We start from the raw sequence: 23,857 nt of genomic DNA, 5'->3' as shown, positions 1-23,857 counted from the left end.
CCGTGGGACACAATCAGCTGACCCAAAATCATGGCTTGTGTGTGTCACAGCTTTGATGTCTCAGAAACAAAAAATGCTGTTGTCAAAATAAAGACACAAAAATTTTGATTAATAAAGATTTTGCTGGCTGTTTTGAATTCAAAAGGGTATCAGGGGATGATCTGGGATAGTTGGAGATTCCAAGGAAAAAGCTGTCCAAGCCCGGGTAGATGAAGTAACCAGGGCTCACCTGAAGGATGGGAGGAGGGCCATGGAGGGAGCAAAGGTGCAAGAGACTGGGTCCATGCCCCTGACCTGCCTCTACCTTGCTCTGTGTTGTTGTATAGGTGGCTTGGCCTCTCTAAGCCTCAGTTTCTTGTTTGTAAATTGCAAAGGGGATTTGGAGAACTGCTTAAGGTAGACATGTGTCCAAAGGACTAAACATTCCTCTGCTGATGGGTTGATGTGATGCTCTCTGCCTCCCCTCTCCATTCAAGCTCCCAGCAGGGTGTGCAGACACCCAGAGCTCCCTGGCTTTGGAAAACACAGGCCTTCCTAGCAGCTCATTTGGGAGAAAGACCTCAGTGGCAGGTGGGTGGTGTTCCGGGTATGCCCCAGGCAACATCAGGATTGTGGGCTTGATCCTGTGCAGGAGCTTTATAACTAGAGGCGGATGGAACACAGAGTAGATGGAACAGAGAGTGAGCCTCCTCATCTGTGGGGGTATGCAAGCATGGCTGGGTACCTCAGGGCAGGAATTCTGACTCAGGGTGGAAAGGAATTTAGACCAGTAGATATCTAAGGCCTCCTTGAGGTCACCGGGTCTCCTCTCCTTCCCTCCATGGGGCCTTGACCTGACCCCTACAAGGCTGTACTCTCAGCACCAGCCAGACTGAGTTTGCTGACACTTCCCTCCTCCCATGACATCCCTTAGAGTCTCTCCACTGCCTTCAGGATTAAGTCCAAGCTCTTATCCTGGCATTCAAGGCCCCTGTGATCTGGGCCTGCCACCGCTCATCCACTGGTTGTTCCCACAGCATACTTGCCTCGGGGCCTCTGACACACAGCTTCTTCCACCTACAGTGTTCTTCCCTGGACTCTCGGCTACTCAGCTTAGGTGTCACCTCCTCTAGGAAGACTTCCTTGCTCTGGTGCTGGTTGTTGTGTTCCCTCAGCCCCTGTGTGCACACCCTCATTCCAGATGGATCATCTGTGGGCTCCTCTCGCTCCTCCAAAGACTGCAAGACCCTTGGAGGCCAGGATGGCTCCCCTGTAGGCCGACTGTGGCGTCTGACACAGAGAGAGCTGATGTCTCTTGAGCTGAAATGGCACTTCAGAGATTCGGACGTTCTGATTCCAAGGGAGTCTAAAGTTGCCTCAGGGGGCTTCTGACTGTAAGACCTGGGATCAGGACTCCTTCCAATAATCATATTGGGTTTTTTTTTTCTGATTATGAAAGTCACACATTTTAGGAAATTCAGATAAGTACAGAGGGGGAATTTGCTGCGTTTGGTGCTGTTGGGTCTACTTTAGGCCACAGCCCTGCATTTTCATTTGGGAAAGCTACCTTTTCCCATTCTCCACTGGTAAAGTTCTGGGTGTTGATTCTACCTCCAGCTGGGGCCTGGTGCATAGGCCCATGATGCCAATCAGAGCACTTAATTTAGAAATGGGCAAATGTACAAATTTGACCAGTCAATGCCAAGACTCAGTCCTGGGACTTTGTGTCTGAGCTATCTGAGAGGAAGTCTTGCATGTTCCTCTGGACAGGCATCTTATCACCTGTACAAGAGGGCCCTATAAGAACATAGGAACAACCCAGAGGAAGCAGAGTTGAGAAATGGTGACTGAAAAAATCTGGTCTTAGTGACAAGGTCTGAGCCCCTGGATCCAGCTGAGCCTGAAGCCAGTTACCTCTGGACTTTACAGTCACAGACCAATACATTCCACTTTGGTTTAAACTAGTTTGAGCTGGGTTTTCTGTCACTTGTACCTAGAAAGTACCTGAATAATATAAGCTAAAATAAAAATAGAGCTTATCCATATCTCACCATCCAGAGGAAACTGCTATGAACAGTTTAACGGTGGTCCTTCTGGGAGTTTCTCTGGGTAGGAGCATGCATATATTTATATACATTTTTCCTAACAAAAATGAGATCATACAACGTACACCATTTTATAACCTCCCATTTCCCCCTCAACAAAGCACTGCGGGCATGTTTCCATGTCAACAAGTATACATCTACAGCATTGTCTCGATTGCCACTGAGAATGCCATTGTCTGGCTGGACCGTAATATATTTAACCATCTCTTGCTGATACATAATTGGGTAGTTTCTAATTTATCACTGTCTTCAGGAAAGGTGCAGTGGACTTACTTGTGAAATGCATATGTTTGCTCTTGCTGGATTATTTATGACTAAGATTCTGTGATTCCAAGAGTTTGACTTCACCAGTGCAAGTTTCTCTGCCTGAGATTTAAGATTCTCTGAGTGTCTGTAAGGTAGCATCTGTCTTCCTAGGCAGCGTTAGTGGTTATAAAAAAAAAATAAAGCAAATCCAGGGCCAGGGCGTCCCCATAACAGTGTCTCTGATGAGAGAGTTTATCGGCAGATCCAAGTGACTTGGTGGGGTCGTAGCTGGGGCTTGGGGATGGGAGGTGGTACTGGCCTGGAGTTCAGCCAGCCATGTGTACCCAGGTAAGCTGCCCACCTCCCTGGGTCTCATCCCCTAACTGGGTATGACTCTCAGTAACCAAGGGAAGAGGCGAGCCTTGGGGACCAGTCTGCACTGAGAGTCATGGCAGGACGTGATGAGCACACAGTAGGTAGGTGTCACCTCTGGCGATCACAGTGGTAAAAGTAGCAGCCACCAGTGATCCAGCAATGGATTGTTCTAGTCCTCTACATGCTTTAACTCACGAGAGCCCCACAACCACCCTCTGATGCTGTTCGGTGTCATGAAGGCCCCCTACTCTGTTCATCTTTATAATGTCACCATTAATTTCCTTCACTGCACTGATGGAGTCTCTGCTTATTCAGTTTATTTGTTTGGCTGTTTGTATATCTGTCCCTCCCAAAGGCTGTGTGTTCTGCAAGGGACACAGACCAGCAGGGACTAGCACTCTATTGTCCTGGGATTGCAGGAATGCCTTTGGGGCTGCTGTCCTGTCTGCAGAGCAGGTGCCCCTGCTTCAGGGCTTGGAGACATCCTCTGCCATGTTCTGCTCCAGGCCATGTCCCCAGCTCCAGTTTGGGGACCCACAGCTCTGAATTAGAACTTGATCCTAGTCATGGGCTGCTCAGAGCTTCCATGCCAGGTGCCTGCCCTCTTGGGACCCCAGCACCGAGCAATGCTTGCTGCACACCCAGGACACAGGGCCCTGGAGGCTGGCAGAGCTGGTAGAGCAGCTCCACCCCTCACTGGCTGTGTGGACTTGGGCCAGTCATTTCCTCTCTGGAAGCCTAACCCTCTCATATGTAAAATGGGGCCAATACTCTCTTGGAGTTGTTCTAAAGATTCAGGAAGATAATGGATGTGCTGAGCACATAATGGGTCCTCAGGAAATGGCAGTTCAGCCCCACATGCAGTTAGTTCAGAGGTTGAGTCTGACCCTGTCTCACCTGGATGACCACTTTTTACCTTGAATGATTCCTGGGTAAGCCCTGGCCTCCTCCCCTGGCCTGTCCCTAGGGCTGGCCCAGCCCTATCCATCAACGCTTATTAAATGGCTAAATGCTCTCGCTCTGACCCCTTGTCAGACTCCCAGATGTCTCATCTGTCCTCTGTTGCCAGACACCTGCCTGGCCTCCTGAGCCTTAAGAATGCAATGGCATTGATAGTATGTCCAAGGGACAAATGGAGGAACCCCTGCCCTTGGGGGCACTTTCTGACTCCTGATCTCAAACATGGGACAGTGATGCTGGCCTGAGTCAGTCTGTCCAGTTTCTCATCCCATCTCTCTCATCTGAGTGCTCTTTGACCACATGACAAATAACTTCACCTCTTGAAGCCTCACTTCCCTCCTCTGTAAAATGGGTAGAATAATAGAATCTGTGAAACTTCAATGAAATAAGGTAAGATGCTTTGCAAGGAGCCTGGCATTTAGTAAGTGCTCAACAAATATTAACTATTATTGTTATAATTGCTTTTTAGCCCTTTTACTGTGAAATCTAATACACAGAGAAAAGCACACAAAGCAAAAATATTTACCACAATAAATGATCACAAAACCACCTGGGTCAATGTATAGAATGCTGCTTGCCCCTCAGAAACCCCTTCTGCCCTACTTATATCCTCTTTTCTCCACAAAGGAAATGCTTTTCCAGATTTTTATGGTGCTGGGTTACCATATTAATAATAATAAGCAAGTGAAAAAAAGAACGTGTGGTTACCCTGTCCCTACCCAGCCAGGCTCCCAGAGCCCTGGCTGCCTCTGCCCTGGGCATGGAGACTCCCCGTCCCACTTCCCAACTTCGGCTTTGGCTGTTCTTTAAATAACCAGCTTGTCAGCAAAATAACAGCAGTAACACCTCCCTCGCTGCCGCCCGGGCCTCCATCTTTCGGCGCAGTGCTGACGGCTGTGTTCCCTGCTTGTGCCAAGGAATCCCGTTCTCCGTCACTGGGCCACACGTGCCAGGGGCTGCCAGCTACACTGTTTTCAGTGGCCACGATCCTGCCCTTCTGACTGAGCCTGGCCTGGGGGCGTGGAGGTGGGCACAGAGTGGCAGTAATTTTGGAGAAGGATTAAAATGTGGCCAGGTCCATGCCTCAGTCTCCCCATCCACCTCCCATAGGGACGTTGGGGGCTTCACTGAGATGATGAAGAAAATGAAGCACTTAGCACAATGCCAGGCACACAGTAATTTGCTCAAGAAATGCCTGCTGTTACTCAGGCTGCTCCTGTCACATATTTAGTCCCTGGGGAGGGCACGCAGGGCCCAGGGCCCCACCCGGAGTGTCTGCAAATAATTAAATCCCACAGACACAGCTCACAGACCAGGCAGCCTTACCACTTCTTTTCCTGCAACAGCTTCTCAGCCAAATGCAACAGCTGTCTGTGGCTACTACAACAGCCCTGGGGCAGATCGAGGGATCTGAGGTGGGGGGAGCTAATTAATAGGGCCCTTTTCACAGTTATTAGTAATAAGGGGGGCACCGCACAAGGGTGCAGCTCTTGTTCTTGAAGAAGCACTTCTACAGACATTATCTACAGCAAACTTCACGGGTTTTTTATAATCCTGTGACATTTGCATATTTCCATATTTACAAGTCTTTTCTCTTCTCATAACCATCCCATTAGGGAGGCTGGTCAGCTGTTGGCAGATGAGAGAATCTAGACCAGAGGGGCTGGCTGCCTTGCTGAAGGCCTGAGCTGACCACAAGCTCACTGGGGTCAGTGGGGACCGTGACTTGCCAAAGGCCAATGGACTGCTGGGTCCTGCCGGTGTCTGGGTGGAGGGAGATGACAGTACCTTCCCTCCTCTCCCTTTTTCCTTCCTGCCACAACTATTTACTGTGTACCCACCATGTGCCAGGCACAGGGCCAGTGGCTGGCTGTCCAGTGGGGAACGAAGCAATTGTTCCTGACCCTTGGGTTGCTGAAGCCAGACAAGGAGATAGATCATAAACCAAAGGCCCTACATAGTGCTGAGTGGTGACTGGGTGACTCTGGGTGAGCCCCTTGAGCTCCTTTGAGCCTCGGTTTCCTCCTCTGTGATCTAGACTAGTCACACCTGCACAGCCTTGGGATGTGGCAGGAGGACGAGATGCAGGAATGCGGCGTCAGCGCTGTGGCCAGCACCAAGTAGGGGTGCTGTTGGGATCACTGCTGTGGGAAGGATGATGGTATCAGGTGTGGATGGCAGCAGCATCCTCAGATAGATGGTCAGAGATGCTGCAGGGCTGGGCCCCTCATCCCGTGTTGGGGTTAGGCAAGGTGGGACTGGAGAAGTGCCAGTGGCACATGCTAGAGGGCAGGAATGATGGGGTTCCCCAAGATTTAGAGCTCTGATGGCCTCACCTCAGCATCCCCAGGGGTCCCAGAGGTTCCATGGCTCCCAGCAGCACTCACTGTTCTCCTTCTATTCCTGAGCCCGTGTCACCAACCCGTCAACCCCTTGTGTGTGGCAAGAGCTGGCCTTTGAGGTGGATAGAGCTGGGCTTACTGTGCATCCTCAGACAAGTGGCTTCTCCTCTCTAGGGCTGTTTCCTCTGTAAAATGGGTGCACTCACTGCGACCAACTTCCTGGTTGTTGGGAGGACTGGATGAGACAAACAGTCAAACTATAAATTGAGCCCAGACATAGAAAAGCTCTCACTGAGGTCACTTCACCAGCATGTGCGTGCCGCTGGGTGAGAAGGCTGGGCATTTCCCAACTATGCCAAGTATGGGTGGGTGCGACAACAGCCCTGATTTATGTGCCCAGGTTGCAGACATAGTTACTTACCAACCAGGGAGCTACGTGCAGAGGGAAAATGGGAACCAGTCGGGAAGCAGCAGGCGTCACTTTAGGAGTGGGCGTTGGACAGAGGGCTGGCACACACATCCCTCCGGGCACTCGATCAGAGGTGCTGGTGGGAAGCAACGTGGGACGAGGCCCTCCAGTGCCCAGAGTGACCAGGTTCTGGCTACCAGGCACCTGGCAGAGGAGGAGGCACGGGTGCCTGCAGGAATGAGGGAGAACACCGATTAGAAGATGGTTGGGGATAATTCCCTCCACCCTGAGACCCCTGGACTGGTCCTGGGGATGCTGGGGAGGGAGATACCATGGAGCATAGGAACCCAAGTGTTTGTACAACACTATATTTTCCAAAGCACCCTGGCATCCCGGCTTATGTGGGCCCCCACATTGTTTTTCAGAGGCAGATTTGCATGTCATGCATATTTATGATGCTTTTCCCACCACCCACAGAATCCCCACAGCAGCTGGGAAGCTGGGTTCCAAAGGCTCTGATCCTCCCCTTTTTGCTTCTCCCTCTCTTTCCCTGGATGGGGGTAGTCAAGAAAGGGGCCAGAGTCACCCAGTCTTAAGTTCAAATCCCAGCTGAGCCCTCACTTGCCAGGAGGCACTGAGAAGGCAGCTGCCCCTTTCTGAGACTCAGTTTCCCCACTTGTCAAATGGAAATAAGAGTGCCTCCTTTGAGGGCTCTTATGAGGATTAAGAAGATAATGCAGGTAGAACACGGGGCACAAAGGATGTGCCTGACAAAGACCCTTCAAAGAAGCTCTATCGCTGTCCCCTGCACTCAGAGCTGGAGGTACTGCATCAGCATTTCCCATGTAACATGTCTTGTGTGAGAGGCACAGGAAAGCCAGGTGTTCCTCTCCAACCACCTCTGTTGAGCAGGTGCCGCTACTCCTGCTTGGATCTTTAAATCAGGCCCCCCTGGAAGAAAGAGTCCCCTCCACTCTGCAGCCCTGCTCCCAGGAGTCTCTTGGTTGCTTTGGAGGGCTCAGTGGAAGCCCCCCGCCCTCTGCTTTCTTATTCTACAGGTGGAGAAACTGAGACACAGAGCTCACCAAGCTGATGTGGGGACAGAGAATCCAAGTGGTTGGGCTGGGATCTGAACTCGGGCTTTCCCCCTCAGCCCCAGGAGGGGAGGTACAGGGGTCAGTTCACAGTAGGAATACGGAGAAAGTGAACGGTGGGGGAGATTCATCTTTTTCTCTTGGTCACACCAGGGCCCAGGAAAGGCCTCACAATCTCTGACCTTCCTATATATATCTGCACTCCTTTGACCTCATTTCCTCCTCACAGCCCTACAATGTCATCTCTGTTTTTCAAAGAAGAGAAACAGGCTCAGAGAGCTTCAGTAATTACCCACGGGCACACACTGAGGAAGAGGCAGGGCATCCGATTCTAAGACCTCACTGAACCCCAATGTGGCTCTGCCACCCCAAGTGGGAAAATCACCAACTCAGAAAAACAGGCATAATCGTCTGGATGAAAAGTATATAAACAGCAGGACAAGAAAAAACCGAACTCCAAAACATTCTGAATTAGTGGACACAAATTCTTAAAAGATTTCAAGATGCACCATGGGGTGTGAAAATTGCCAGTACATGAAAATCCAGTGCCTGAGAGGATGTGTTCCTGACCAAATTGTCACGTTTATCCAAAACAGCCAGAGCTGAAAGCTAAAGGTCCTATACAGAGCAGTGGCGCAGGGGGTCCTGAGACCCACCTTGGAGTCCCCCCAGCTTCCTTGCTGAGGGACCAGAGCAAGTCTCCTCCCAACTCCCCACTCTACAACAGGTGGGAGAAGCACAGAAGACAGTCTCCCAGGTTCTTGCCAGCTCAGATGGTGATTATGATCCTGGGACCTCCAACAGGGATGAACCTTGAGAACATTATGTTAAGTGAAAGAAGCCAGTCACAAAGGACCGCATAATGTATGACTTCACTTATATGAAATGTCCAGAACAGGCAACTCTGTGGGGACAGAAAGCGGATTAGTGGTTGCTGGTGGGGGGACTGGGAGGGGGTGACAGCTAATGGGTTTGTGATTTCTTTTGGGGATAATAAAAATGTTTTAAAATGGATTGTGGTGATAGATGCACAGCTCTGTGAAAATACTAAAAGCCATTGAATTGTGCATTTGAAATGGGTGAATTGTACAGTCAGTGAATTCTATCTCAATAAAGCTCTTAGAATAATCCAACACTAAAAGAAGACCCAGCAACTTTGCAATGGAAAGCTGTCCTCTGGGAGCCTCTGGTTCCCTTGGGGTTCTTCCATTATGGCCTGGGAAGCCAAAGTGTATTTTCACAAGAACTCTCCAATGCCTCCACAGACCCTCTATCCCAAAGGCCTTTGCATTTGACAATCACCTCCTCCAGGAAGCCCTCCCTGATTTCCTAGCCAGGCCAAGTCTCCAGTTATTGGCTCCTAGGGCTCTCTCAGTTTCTCCTTCTCACCACTTATCATGCTGATGTGAGGGAATCATTTCCATGATCATTGGTTGACACTGCCTCCTCCATCAGACTGGGAGCTCCATGAGGGCAGGGCCATTGTCATTGGTCATCATTGTCAGTGCTTCATGCAGCTCCTGGCACAACAGTAAGTGCTCCAGAAATGTTTTCTGATTGAATGAATGGATCAAAATTCCAACCCCTATAATGCACACTTGGCTTCCTGTCCTGGCTTCACCACATTCCAGCTAAGTGATGCTGAGCAAATCATGTAAACTCCCAGAGTTTTAGCATCTACCACAGGAGAGTAGCCAGGGGATTAAAAGGGATAAAGGACATGGAAGTACTTCATGGAGTGGCTCCCCCACTGCTGCCCCTAACGCAGTCTGTGGAACACCCTTCTTCCAGCCATTCAGGCTCAAGCCCTAGAGTCACCGTTGATGCCTCTCTTTCCTTCACCCTCCCCGTCCAGGCCATCAGCAACTCCTAGTGAATCCACTTGCACGATGTATCAAGATGCTGATGCACCACCTGCACTGTCACCACCACCGTGGACTGAGCCATCATCATCTCCTGTCAGGATTACACATGTCCTCTCTTGTCTCCTGCTTCTGTCCTTGCTCCTGACACAGAAGCCAGAGGAATCAGGCTGGAACACAAGTCAGATCCTGCCCCTCCTCTGCTCTAAACCCTCTATGGCCTCACTTCACCTCAAGTAAAAGCTGACAGCCCTAGCGATGCCATAGGTGGCCCCCCACCACCCCTGATTTTCCCCTTTACTCTCTACTCACTCCCTTTGCCCCGGCTACCCTGGCCTCTGCACTATTGCAAATATACCAGGCATGCTCCAGCCTCGGGGCCTTTGCACTTGCTCCTCCTCTGCCTGGATTGTTGGTTGCCCAATGTCCATGTGCCTTACCGCCTCACTTCCTTCAGATCTTTGTTGAGACCTCACCTTGTCAACAAGAGGCAGTTCAGCATAATAGTTAAGTCTTAACTAAAGAGCACGGGCTTGAGATAAAAATCCAGGCTCTGCTAAGTTACATAGCTGAGTGACTGTGGGCAAATTTCTTAACTTCTCTGTGACTCAATTGCTCATTTATGAGATGGGAATAACTGCAGCACCTTCCTTGTAAGGTTGTGAGGCTTAAATGAATTCAGTGAGCACAAACTTTGTGTCTGCTGGTATCATTACTGTCCAGCCACTCCACCTAACAGTCCCAGTACCCGTCCCTCCCTGCCTTATTGCTCTCCTAGGCACGTAGCACTATATTACAGGGTATGTAAATGAGTAACTCACCTTTATTACTACCTACCCCTCCCTCTAACATGTTGGCCCCATGAGGCCAAGAGTTTGTCTATTCCGTTTATTGCCAGATCCCCAATGCCTACCACGGCACCTGGCACATGGGGGTGCTCAGGGAAGGCGTCGCTCAACAAATGTTTTCAATGCTGAATAACTATTTATTGGCTTATTATCACGAGCTCTCTTCCTTTCCTATCACAGACATTTATTTTTCTTTCCAGCCCAGCTTGCCCCTCGGAACACCAAATTCGCACAGAAAAATTCCCCCTGGCAGCTCTACCTGCCGCCTTGTGGACACCTCACACACCACGTGGCCTGGAAGTTTGGGACCTTCCCCAGAGACCCTGTCCTCTCACAGCATCATCTAACCTGGTCCCTGGAATCAGCTCACTCTTTCTGGTAACCAAGAAGCCAGGGGGCTTCCATGGCCCTTCCTCCTCTCCCAACATCTCCAACTGCCTTCTGTTTATCCCCAGAGTCACCCCCTGTCCAGCCACTGCACCAGCCTCCTCCCTGGGCACCATGCTGTCTCCCTCGGTCCATCTTCTGTACAGCAACTGGGAGGATTGTTTCAAAACATACATGGAACAAATGAAACCCTCCCTCTGCGAGCCTGAAAAGTCAAAATCCTCGGTGACAAAAAACAAACCAACCGGAGCTTTTCAAAAGAATTCGACTCAGGGCTCTTCAAAGAATGGACGGCCTAGCCAAATTTGCCACCCCAGGCCCAGGTAAAATGGTATTTGCTGTACAAAAATCTAATTCACAAAATGGATTTACACAGAACTTTTTAGCTCAATAAGTATTTGTGGAGTTGAACTGAAATGAAAAAAAATTGTTTTTAAAAATAGCATTTATGGCGCTTCCTCACGTAACTGGGGGCTTCTCACACCCCCACGTGTCATTTATTCCTCCCAGAAAACCAGGCAGGTGGTGTTGGTTTCAATTTCCAGATGAGGCAACTGAGGCTCAGAGAGGGGAGGTGACTTGCCCCAAGCAGTACAGCTCCCAGATTACCCTGGAGTCCTCCCAGACCCTGGAGGCTGTGGCCACAGGGTACCAGCAAAGGCAGAGGGACCAGGGTGTTGAGCCTCCTGTTCCCCAGTTGACTGATGGCCAGTGGCCCCAAGGCCCTGGGAGCACATGGATACAATTTGCTCATTTCTACTCCCTGCCTTAGCCTGAGAGGTCTCCCTGCTCAGGGTAACCACTCCCTGGGCTGGTTAAAACCTTGCCACCCTTCATGGCCCATTTCCAGCACCAAGTCTCCTGCCTGCACCCCCTAGGCTTTGGCTGCCCCCAGCATACCCCCTGATGATTTATGGATGTTTGTGACATGGCAGTGCCCTCCCCAGTGGTGCTGTGTTCCTCCTGATGCTTCCACTTTAGGGACTATGGTTCCTCCTCCCCTGTGACAGCTTGTCCTCCCAGCCCTCAGTCCTAAGTCCACACTGACCTCCCAAGACTCTGTGAAAACCTCTTTGTCCCTGAATCTGACTGAGGCTCATGTCCCCAGTTGCCTCCCAGACCTTCCCTCCATGGGCCCCTCCCTCGCCCACACCCAAAACAGACCTCATCACCTTCTCTCCCAAACCTGCTCCTCCCTGGTACCACCACGATCCTCCCAAGTCCCGAGGCTAGAAACTTGGTCATTGCTCTGGACCCCTCTCTGCCCCTCAGTCCTCTGCAAGCCCTGTGGATTCACCCTTAAATGTCTTCAAACCACCACTGCTCTCCAAACCACTGCCCTGTGTTTAGGTCAGGTCTCATCCTCCCTCGGCATTTGAGGGCAAACCACCCATCCACCCACGCTCCGTCCACCCATCCAGTTTCCCAACCATACACCAACTTCTACTTGCTCCTTGACTTACCATCTACCCGCCCCACCCATCGCTCCATCTATTCATTCATCCACCCTTCAATCCATCACCCTTAATTTGCCAAGACCTCCAATGCTCCAAGCCACGTGCTGGACATTGTGACACAAAAATGACCTAAGCCCAGTTCTTGGCCTCAAAATGCTTACACCAGAACTGGGTCCTGAGGGATGAACAGGACTCTGTGGAGGGTGGAGGGGAGGAGAGGAGGGCATCTAGGTCAAGGGATAAACAAGGGCACAGGCATAGGAAGGGGACACCTGGGGTATCCGAGGAACTTGACTGGATAGGAGGACCAACCCGAGGTGAAGGTGGAAGGGTCGACTGAGGCCAGCTTTGCAGGACCCTTTAAGACCAGGTAGGGAGTTTGTACTTTATTCAAAGCATAGACTCTGGAGCTAGACAGCCTGGGGTCAGAGCCCTGCTCCACCACCTTGTAGCTGTGTGATTTTGAAGAAATAACCTCAGTGTTGCCCATTTGTAAAATGGTAATAACAATGTATCTATTACAAAGAGCTGTTGTAAGGACGAAATGAGTTAGTGCATAGGCGTATTATGTCTCTTAGCACAGTGCCTGGTATGCAGAAAATGCTCAGCAAACTTAGTTGCTATTATGCTCATATTATTATTAATTAATATCCTCCAGTCAGCTGGTGGACAGAGGAGAGTTTTATGCAGAGGAAGCACATGAGAACCCGGACTGCAAAGCCCCCTCCTCAGCAGCTAGGGTCTCAGAAGCAAGCTTCACTGCGTCTGCCCAGGATTTCCCAGGCTCTGGCCAGCCTCAGGCCCACTGGCTCCAGCCTTGCTCTCAACTACTGACTGTCCCCAGCCAGGCACACCCACTGGCCACTGCCTCAGACATGCCCCCAGTGTCCAGATGAGCTCCAGCGTGCCTTGACCCCTGTTTTGAGAGCCATGGGCAGTTGCCAAGCTCCAGGGTCCTGGAGGTTCCCCTTCTGAGAGCTCCTGGACACGTGTAGCCTGTTCACTCTCTCCTGCACAGGGCACCGAGAAGCCCTTTAGAAGCTTTCTCCTCTAACCCCCAGAGCTCTGTGCAAGCAAATGAGGTCGCCCATTTGCAGATGAGGACACTGAGCCTCAGGGAGGAGGCGGAAGTTCCTCTGCTTCAGGCTGCGCAAATCAGTGGCTGAGCAGGGATCCAAACTCTGGGTGGCCAGGCTCCAGGGCCTCCAGCTCTCCTCCAGAAATGTCAGAAGCCCCCCCCGCCACCCCGCCCCTGACAAATGATCAGGGCCTAAGATAACACAGAGACATGAATTTTCAAGGCACTGGGGAGTGCTGTGCTCAACAACTCTTGGCAGTGATGGAAATGCTGTCACCTGCACTGTCCAATAGTGGCCACGAGCCACATGCAGCTACCGAGCACCTAAAATGTGACGAGTGCAACTAAAGAACTGAATTTTAAATTTAATTTTAATTTAACTAGCTACACATCCTTTGTGGCTACCCTATTGGACAGCACAAGACCAGACAGTGTTTAGCATTCTCAACCCTGAGACTGCATTTCCAGATGCTCACACTTCTTGAGCCGCAACTTAGGAAATGTTTTATCATTTCATTAGAAGGATTTCCACCATGTACCACCTGGTCCCTGTTTTTATAAATGGAGGTTACCCAGCACCCTCAAGTTAATTGCTTCTTTACGACTCAAGGTCATTCAAGAACTAGTTGCCAAATTCTGGCTCCAGGCCAGATATGGAGGAATGATGTGTTCATCCCTGCCCCCGAGGAGCTCAGTCTGGCGGAGGGACATGTCCTACCTTAGGGTCTGTGGCAGAGTGGATAGGTGCAAGAATGAGGTTTATACACAGCCTGGGGAGCCATAAGGACAAGGTAACAAATTCAGCTGGGGGAGTCTGGGAAGGCTGCATTGAGGAGAGACATTGACAGGGTGTGACAGCACTTTACAGTTTGCAAGGCACATTGACATCCATTGTTGCATTTGCTCCTCACTAGAGTCCCATGAGGGAGTTCAGGCATGGCCTGGTTTCTGATTTCTGCGCACTGGACTCACATTGGCACACACTTCCGGAAGGAGCAATGAGTTAGGCCACAGCCCTAAGCCCTGGAATGGGGAAGCCAAGACCCCCCCAGTGGGTGAATCCTCCACAGTAGCTTCTTGGACTCAGACAGCTGGTGCCCAGGTGTGTTTTCAGTCGAGAACTTGGAAATCAGATGTTTCCTACACCCTCCGAAGGGTCAGTCTTGTAAATCCCTAAACTTTCTGGCAGCTTTGACAGGACCCAGCAGCCCTCTCACGGGCCATCTGGCCTCCTCTTGGCCCTCTGACTTTCAGAGGCCACGGAAGATCTTTATTTTAATGACATTTCCTTGTAATCCCTTCATTTCTCTTCCGCACTCCCCAGGGCCGCCGCAGTGGCCTGCTCTTGCCTGCCCTACTTTCCTTTCTCTGAATCCCGGGAGGTATTTCTCTGCACTTTCTGAAGGTGCTCCTGCCAGGGCAGCGGGGGGTGGGGTGGGGAGGTAGGCAGTTCCAATCCTTCCATCTCTCCTGTCAACACTGAGCCCACCTGGTCCCTAATTCAAAGCCTTGTCTGGCCTGGAGTCCCTCTGATTACTCACAGTGGCTTTGGAGCAGAAAGCAGGGAACACTGTGCTTACAAACAAACTTTTCTTGAGCCCCTAGTCTGTGTGTGACCCCCAGCTGGGTCAAGCTGAGAGCAAGGAGATGATTTAGTCAGTGGGGGTGGAAAACGTGTAAACAGATATGACGGGCTGATGTGACCGAGCTGCCTGGGAAGAAAGCCGGGGACCCATGTGAGCTCTGACCAGCCTTGGAGGATTAGAAGAATATCAAAAAGCAGGTGAGGCTCTGGCTGGGCCTTGGAGGATGCACAGGAGTCCAAAGGTGGACAAAGTAGGGAAGGGTGCTGGAGGCAGGGGAAGAGGGACAAAGCACATCACGTTTGGGGAACTGCGAGGAATTATGCACAGGTGGGGAGCTGGTCTGTGTGCTCTGGGGGAGAGGGGAGCTGAAAGAGGGGAGAGGGGAGGTGATGGGGGGGAGACAGGGCTGGAAACACAGGTGGGGACTTGATCATGAGGGTCCTGCAGTGCCAGTCCAGGGGGTGTGGCCTTTATCTGGGGAGCAGTGGAGAGCCCAAGGGCTCCTCAAGTTTGGGTTGGAGAAAGATCACCCAGCAGCTTGGTGGGGTAGCCTGGAGGTGGGCACTGTGATCCACGTGATTGCTGACAGCGGCCTACCTGGAGCAGGGGCACTGGGGCTGGGGGACGGCAGGCAGATTCAGGAGATATTTAGACTGTAAAGTCAATCAGACTTGGGGCTGATTAGATGTAGAGGATAAGGCAGAGGGAGGAGTCAGGGAGTCCTATGTTTCTGTCCTGAGTGACTGGGGTACAAACTGAATACTAAGCTTTGGGCTATAACAGGGGTCAGCAAATTTTTTCTTAAAAGGCCAATGGTAAATACTTTTGGTTTGTGGACAACTTGGTGCTCCAAAGCTGTCACAGACAATGAATGAATGAGCACGGCTGTGTTCTAACAAAAATTCTTTTACAAGAGTTGGCCATGGCTATAGTTTGCCAACCCCTGAGCTATAAACAACAACAACAACAACAACAACAAAACCCACTTCCAGCTGGCTTTAACAAGAGAGTAAACTGATTAGCCCATAATTGAAAAAGTCCAGAACTTTGGTTTACTTCAAGCACAGTTCAGTCAGAGTGCCAGTTCTGTTTTGTTGACATTTTCTCAACTCAATTCTTCTTCACGTGTGAGCTCTATCCTAAGGCTGGCTTCCCTCATGTGTTAGAAATGGCTGCAGCTGTTTCAGACAAATCACATCATCAGGGGCATAAGGAAGGATTAATCTTCCAGCCAAGTCCTAAGAGTCACTCTGATTGGACTTGCTTATATCACATGCCCATCCAGGAACCAATCATTGTGTCTGGGGGATGGGACACACTGATTGGCTTGGCCTGGGTCATGTGTTCTATCCCTGGGTTGGGGAGGTAGAGTCAGTTTCTCTGGAACCACATGGCTTCCCAGTGAAAATCAGGGTCTGGTGGGATAGTGGGAAAAAGGGAGGAATGCAAAACAAAAGTATATATCCTGCCTACTTAATGCAAGCATGTTATTAAAACTGTTGGTTAAATCTTTTTTTTCAAAAAAGTATATATCCCTAAAAAGTATATATCCTTAAAAAGTAGATATCTATATCAAGACTTGTATGTATTCACATACATATTCATATGTTCATAGCACCATTTTTCATAACAGCTCCAAATCCAAATTCCCATCAATCAGTGAACAGATAAATAAAATGTCATATACCATAAAATGGAATATTACTCTGCATTAAAAAGGAATGAAATACTGATATGTGCAACAATGTAGATGAACATAAAAAATAATATGCTGAGTGGAGGAAGCGAGACACAATGATGACCTATTGTACATTTCCATTTATAAGAACTTTCTAGAAAAGGTAAAACTCTAAGACAGATCAGTGTTTGCCTGGAGCCTGGGATGGGAGTGGAGATTGTGTACAAGGAAACTTTTAGGTTGTGGTAATGGTTGCACACTATAAAGCTATTAGTACTCATCAAAATGAATAATTAAAATAAGTAAAGTGTATGTAAGGTGTGTAAATTATACCTCAATAAAGCTGTGTTTTAAAAAGGCTGATGGGGGCTGAGGGGGTGCTATGGTGACACGACCCATGCAGAGGAAGACGGTGCCACTCACTAGTCAGGGGACAGAGAGCAAGGGCAGGCTTAAGAGCAAATGCTGATGTCACTCTGGACATGCTGAGCAGGAAGTGCTTCTGGGACATTGGGGGTACCATCCAGAAGAGCTCCAGGGAAAGGCCAGGGATGGAGCTGGGGGTTTGGGGACTGTGGGTGTGCAGGACTCCGAAGTGGTGATAGTTGATAAGTCCCCTGGAGAAGGTGTGGCCTGAGAAGAGAAGGTGGCTGGGACAGAGCCCTGAGAAGTAGAAACATTTAGGGGACCAACGGAGGAAGGGAAGCCGGCAAAGGCATGAGATGAGGCGGCAAGAGAGGCTATTAGAGGTCCAGCTTGCCATGGAGGAGGCAGTCAGGGCGTGTGTCCATGCCCAGAGTCTGGGGGCGGTGAGGACTGAGGTGAACCACAGGAGGTCCTGGTGGCCTTGGTGAGAACCATGCCCACGGAAGGGTGAGATATGACTCAGGCTGCAGTGAGTGGGAAATAAAAAAGATCACTGACCATAATCAACACCACTGAGAAGCTCAGCTGGGGAGGGAAGGAGGCGGCAAGGCAGCTGGGGCAGGGCAGAAACCCAAGGCAGAAGCAGTGGGCATGGTCTGCTCTTGATAGGTGTAGCTGGGAAGAGGAGGAGACGGGGTGTGGGGGCAGCTGCAGCCACTCCAAGCTCCATCACACTCCTGGAACTGGGCAGCCTGCTTGTCGCCCGTGTAGCCACACCCCAGCGAGCCACACCAGCTACTCACACCAGAGAGAGACAGGGCTCTTGCTGGGGCTGGCTCCCCACCTGCCCTGGCCTCTGATGGTATGGCTGCATCTCAAGGTCCCAGAACCCAGGGCCAGTATGGACACGGAGGAGGTGGCACTGAATGGAGCAGAGGACCCCAGGCACTGTTGTTCTGGCTTTTTCTCCAGATTCCACCCAGCGGAGGCTGGCCCTCTGAGACAAATTCTGGGCGTGCTGTGTGTGACAGCTTTGTGTGAAATGTCAAGTGGGAGTACCTGCTTGGCACAACCTCTACTTTAGCTCTGGGCAGCTCCTCCTCCCACAGGATAACCCCGACGCCCATGAACCCAGGGGCATGAGACTGGCACCCGTCAGCTTCCTATTTTTCCAATTCTACAGTGTTTAGTTGGCTCCTCCCCACAGTCCTGACAGGTTGTAATCATTACATCCATTTGGCTGACAAGGCAAATGAGACTCAGAGAGGTTGAGTGGCTCAACTAAGGTCACACAGCAAGTGAGAAGCAGAAGTGGGTTTGGCTCTCAGGTCAACTTGCCTCAAGAGCCTGCCCATTTTCCCTTCACTGACCCTTGATAAAGGGGGTGGAAGACAAAAGAGGAGAGCTGGAGGATGGGGGAGGGGACGACGGAGTTCTGAATGGCAAAGTTGGGGGATCTGGGTTGGAGCCCCAGTGCCTGTGCCCAGGGCGAGTCACTCTCCCACACAAAGCCTCAGTTCCCCCAGCTGTACAACTCTAGGCCCCTTGTGGCTGCCACATGCCGAGTTCTGCGACCAGATGCTTATTGGAGAAGCTTCTGCCCTTTACGGTAGAAAGAAAAAAATGCTCCTGGGAAGGTTAGCAGCAGAGAAAGGCCGTGGTGCAGGGGAAAGGGGCCTCCTCTATTATGCTGGGCCCTGGAGGAGCTGTACCTAGGGAATATGGCCAGGACTGGCCTATAAGCTGGCTCAGCACTTTGCTGGGACAAAGGCCCAGCCTGAGGTCACTGTGCCTCTTGTAGGAGCTGCCCCCATCTCAGTCATCCCAGCAGGACCTGCCATGGCTCTGCATGAGTCTCTCCTCTTTCTCAGCTGTAGCTGCTCTTTCTGCAAGCCCCCTCCAGGGAAGCGGCTCTTTGGGTCAGCTTTCTCCCCACCCTCAGCTCCCCTGCCCACCCCTCCTCCCCAGGCCCATTGGAGCTTCACAGCTGCCCCAGCATCACCATGGGAGATGGCCCACTAGTCCGAGAGTCAAGACCTTCCAAAAGGAATCAGAGGCCCAGAGAAGGTAAGTGCCTACGCAAGGTCACACAGCTGACATGGGGCCAGCAAGGAACCTAGGCCTCCTGACTATCCAGCTCATTTCTGTGGCCCCTTCCAATGGTTTATATGGCAGAGAAGATTTCATTCTTCATTGCCTTCATATTATAACTCACACCCATATCCTAATGTTCAGTTCACCTGAGACATTTCCAGTCACTCAAATGTTATTTCCTGAAGCGACCATGGATCAGTCCCCTTTTTGGCAACACAGGTGACCTCACCCAGCCTTGTGGCTTTTAATACCATCTCTCTCTCTCTCTGCCCCTCCTTCTTCCTCTGTCCTCCTTCCTGTTCTCTCTCTCCCCACATTCAATCCATCAGGAAGATCTGTTGTTTCTACCTCCAAAATATCTCCAGAATCCAATCACCCCTCACCACCTCCACCTCTGCCACCGGGTCCCAGCCACCATCATCTCTCTTCTGGAGTACAGCAGTGGCCTCCCCAGGCCTTCCTGCCTCCACTCTTGATGCCTTCAGTCTGGTCTCCACACAGCAGCCAGAGGGTCCTATTAAGATGCAAGTCTCTGCTCAAATCCCAAAGGGCTCTCACCTCATAGGGAGTGAAAAGCCAAAGGAATTGCCTTGGCTAATAGGGCCAAACATGTCTGGCCTCCAGGTGCCCCTCTGACCTCACCTCCCAACCACTCTCCCCGTCAAGCTCTCTGTTCCCTTCACACTAGCCTCCCAGTTCTCACAACCCACTCCCACCCCAGGCCCTCTGCACTTGCTGTTTCCACCACCAGGAGCGCTCCTCCCTGGATATCCACATGGCTCCCGCCCTCCCTCATTTCTCAGACGTCTCTGCCAAACGTCACCTCCTTAGAGAGGCCATCCTGGAACCGGACTCGGACACCTTGTCTCACCCTGCTCTCACTCTCTATTCCTCTGCTCTGCTTCATAGCATGCAACGCCATCTGGATCGCAGTACATCGTACCTACTGGTTGGTTCAATGAGTCCCAACCCTAACGTAAGCCCAGAAGGGAAGACACTATCACTTTTCCCTACCAGTGTATCCAGAGCCCCCAGCCCAGTGACTGGGACACAGAAGATGCTCAATAAATATTTACTGAGCAAATGAAAGAATGGGACCTAGTACCTGTCCTACGGTCTTGTAGGGCATATACCAATTTACAGCATCATTACAACGACATGCCAGGTCCTGCCAGCTGTCAGAGTTGGCATGAAGATAAGGGAAATCCCAGCAGCAGCAGGTGCTACTCACTCCTCTGTGCCACACAGTTGGGTCCCCCGACCCTGTGAACCCTCTACTATTATCCCCATTTTACACAGGAAGAAAACGGAAGCTCTGAGAGGTGGAATGACTTGCCTGAGGTCAGAAAGCCAGCACTCATTAGACTAGGGATTAAAATTTAGATCTGTTGGGCCCACAGACACCCACCCCCCAACTCTAATTGTCCTTACCTGGCATCTGAGTCCTCAGGTCTTCAGGGTTCCTGAGTTAGTGGCTCATGGTGCTGCCGGGTGACAGGCAGGGTGATGTCACCCTGGTGGTGGGGACAGTGCCCCCACCCCCCAACTCATGACCAGTCTCTGGGGGCAGCGGAGGCCTCAAGGCCAAAGTAGGAGGAGTCAGGCAGTGAGCGACTGCATTCCTCTCTGGTTTCTGCAAAGGGGAGACAGAGCCCCTGAGCACACATCACCTCCCTGCCATCTGCTGATGGGACACACTGAGTAATCACCTACTGTGTGCAGAGGGTTGTGCTGGCACATGTGGGAACAAAGGGATATCACTACCACTCCCTCCCCACCTGCTGGTAGCCCCTTGTCAGCCATCATGTCATCCGATTTGCCCCACAGAAATAAAATGTGAGGAATAGCAGGGCTATTTTATGTGCCAGGAAAGTGAGGCACACATTTTTATCAGGCACCTGCAAATCCAGATATTTGAGGAATCTGAATTCTGAGTCTCAGGAGGGTCAGGATGGGGCAGGTGCTGGCACGAGGAGGGACTGTCTCCAGGTCCAGGAGGATGAATGAGATCACAGGAGTCTCCCTCTCCCACTACCCTGCCCAGAAGGAATTGTCCTCACCACGACCCAGGCACTTGCTCAGGTCCCACAGCCCCGAGAGACTCATCCACTACCTCGTTTGTGCCCCCACCTCCACAAGGGGACTGTCTCTCCAGCACACAAGAAACTGGTGCCAAGAGTGGGACGGAGCCAGCCAGGCCCAAGGTCAAGTTGAATAACAGGGATGAATCAGGCTGGGCACATGCCAGCCTCCTGCCTTCTTGTGCAGATCACTTCCCTGTCCACAGGTACCTCCTCCAGAGACACATCTGGGGAAATCACGAAGCCACCCAGGACCCAAATGCTGAAAATGTGACAACTATGAGATGCTGGCCCTCTTGTTCACTTGCGGATGATGGGCTGGCACAAGCACCACTGCGCCCAGTGGGGCTGCTCCTCCAAGGGCAGAAAATGGGCTACGATGGGGAGGATGTCAGTATGAGGAAGGTGGCCTATCTCCCGAGGATGCTGGAGATGTGGGGGATGCTGCTCTCTCAGAAGCACCTTAGGGAGTTAAGCTTCCCAAGAAATAGCTATTATTTATTGATGCAATGACCATGTACTTTACTATTCAAACCAGGACATTTATAAGATTAAAAAGGAAGCTGTTACTAATTACTCCAGAACTGACCCGGGAAAATCATGACATGGGCACATTATTTACTGAACACCTACTGTGTACCAAGATGAATGCTAGATATTTCTCATGCATCATCACTTTTTATCCTCACCGTGACCCATGAAAAGGTACTGCTGCTGCACTGGCCTCCTCCCTGTTCCTCTATCATGTTTGAGTTCCCACCACAGGAGTCCCTTTCTCGGGCTAAGGTACTGAAAGAGCCTGTTACAAGACACACACCCCTCACCACCAGGACCCCATTCCCACCATAATCAACCCATTTTTACCACTGAGACTTCAGCATGGATTCATTTTATAGGGAACAGATTTCATTTCATAGGGAACATATCTCAAGGTCACTGTATCAATGAGAAAGAGAGAGTGAATGGGGAAGAACTGGAACTGGGAAGGGGAATAACCAGGGTCAAGTGTGGAACAGAGAGGTCCTATGACCTTGTAGTGATGGAAGGAAAACAGAGAAAGAAAGTGAAGGGGCCTGTATAAGATAAAGCACTCAAGGTCCTTGACAATCCACACAAACCCCACCCATTTCTCCGAATATATCATCTACTAGCTCATCCCACACCACACTCCAGGCACAACCTGTTTTTCCTGCCTCCACCACTTTGTGTGTGCTGCTCCCCCATCCGAGATACCATCTGCCAATCTCAGCTGGGCAACATCCTGCCCACCCCTCAAAGCCTGATTGAAACACCACTGCCTCCAGGAGGCCTTCCCTGATGGCTCCTCTCTAGGGTTTACTCCACCCTCCCCTGGGCCCAGGACCTTGTTCCAGCTTCCAGTGCCTGTGGAGCAAGGCCTGAGGTCCTGCCGAGGGTGCTGAGGCCTCAGGAGCCCGTCAGCTCTATGCTGGCAGGGCAGTTCATCACTGCCCCTCGAGGCAGCCACAATAGCATCCTGCCACGGACAACAAGCATGGGGTGCTCATAACAATGCAGACCCTGGACTCTGCCCACAGAGGCTTGGAACCCAGGAGTCATGAAGGGGCCGGGAATATGCAGTGTCAAGTCTCTCTAAGGCATTCCAATGTATGTGCTAAATTTCAAGGCCCTCTGACAAGGCAGGTGAGGAGTAAACATCTGCTGGAATAAAAAATGTAATAGAATCAGGAGGCAGCAGCCCCTAACGTCGTGAAGGAAAGCCCTCATGATGGGGCTGGCAGGTGGATTCTACTCATTCATTCACCACTTATCAAGCGCCCACAAACCAGTAACAAAGACAACAGATGATACTGGCTGGCACTTGCCACCCTCAAGTCTCAGTGCTCCTAACATCTGAGCAAACCTGCAAAGCAACCCTGTGAGGTGGGTGCCATGTTCTCCTCATCTCACAGATGAAGAAACTGAGGCTCAGTGGAGAAGTGATCTGCCTGAGGTCTCACAGCAGGTAAGTGGTAGAGCTGGGATCTGAACCCAGGCCAGCTGGCCCCAGGACCCACAGTGTGGTGACCACCATGGTGTGCACTGGCCTTGGGACATGGCCATGAACAAATGGCCCCAGTTTGTCTCCCAGCAGGGAAGAGACACCAAACACACAAAAACACATACTTTAAATTATGGCACATGTTATGGCACGTGGAAGGAAAAGAAGTGATGCTTCCAGAAGACAAGTGCAGGGGGATGTACTGCAGATCCTTCTGAAGATAGTCCCTTTGCCTCAGTTTTCTCATCTATATAGTGGAGCAGTGGGGCCAGTTGAACATTGAGAACTTTCCATCTAGCACATCCCAGGAAGCCACCTTCCTTCCTCTGGGCCTTGGTTTCCCCAGTGGTCTGGAGGGAGAGCAGAGTCAGTGCTGATCCCTTCAAACTCAGCCTCTGGGATTTCCAAGGCCAAGTCAGCCAGGGGTTCCTGGAACAGGGTCTTGAGGGGTGCATCTGATATCTGTTGCCATGTTGACACTAGAGCCCAGGATGGATGTGGTGATGCTGGGACCTGGAAGTGGCGCCCTCGCTCCTCCTCTTCCAGGAAGAAGGGCCTCTATGTCCATCAGACTCATTGAGCCAGAAGGGGTGGACCCTTGGCTTTGTTGGCTCATCAGAGCTCTGATGTTTCCACATGATGAGGATAAGGTGGAAGGTTCCACCCCCTGAAAAGGACCTGCCATCCAGGGCCCCAAGCACAGCTGAAAGCCAGTTCTTTCCCTTCAGGCCCTCAGCCTCAGCCTGACGGCTGCTGAGCCTTATCCATGGTGCTGAAATCCCAGCAGCTCTCCTAAGACAGGGTTCCCCTTGGCAAACATTTCCAGGAGCTGCCTCTGCTGGGGTTTGGGACCCTTCCCAGCAGTGTGATCTCAGGATGACCCTTCACCT

At 51.1% G+C, this 23,857-nt stretch overlaps 1 protein-coding gene across 3 annotated transcripts in view; it reads right to left on the bottom strand.

The window, feature by feature from the left end:
• DLGAP4 (DLG associated protein 4) overlaps positions 1–23,857 on the bottom strand; it is a 176,064-nt gene that overhangs the window by 117,246 nt on the left and 34,961 nt on the right. For all 3 annotated transcript variants that reach the window (XM_032462246.1, XM_032462243.1, XM_032462244.1), the window contains exon 2: positions 6,429–6,645. The gene's annotated coding sequence lies outside the window, so the exon portion shown is untranslated. The remainder of the gene's footprint in view (positions 1–6,428; positions 6,646–23,857) is intronic.

Source organism: Camelus ferus, chromosome 19 (assembly GCF_009834535.1).
Source record: "Camelus ferus isolate YT-003-E chromosome 19, BCGSAC_Cfer_1.0, whole genome shotgun sequence".
Classification (NCBI taxonomy): domain Eukaryota; kingdom Metazoa; phylum Chordata; class Mammalia; order Artiodactyla; family Camelidae; genus Camelus; species Camelus ferus.
This window is presented reverse-complemented; position numbering and strand designations above follow the sequence as displayed.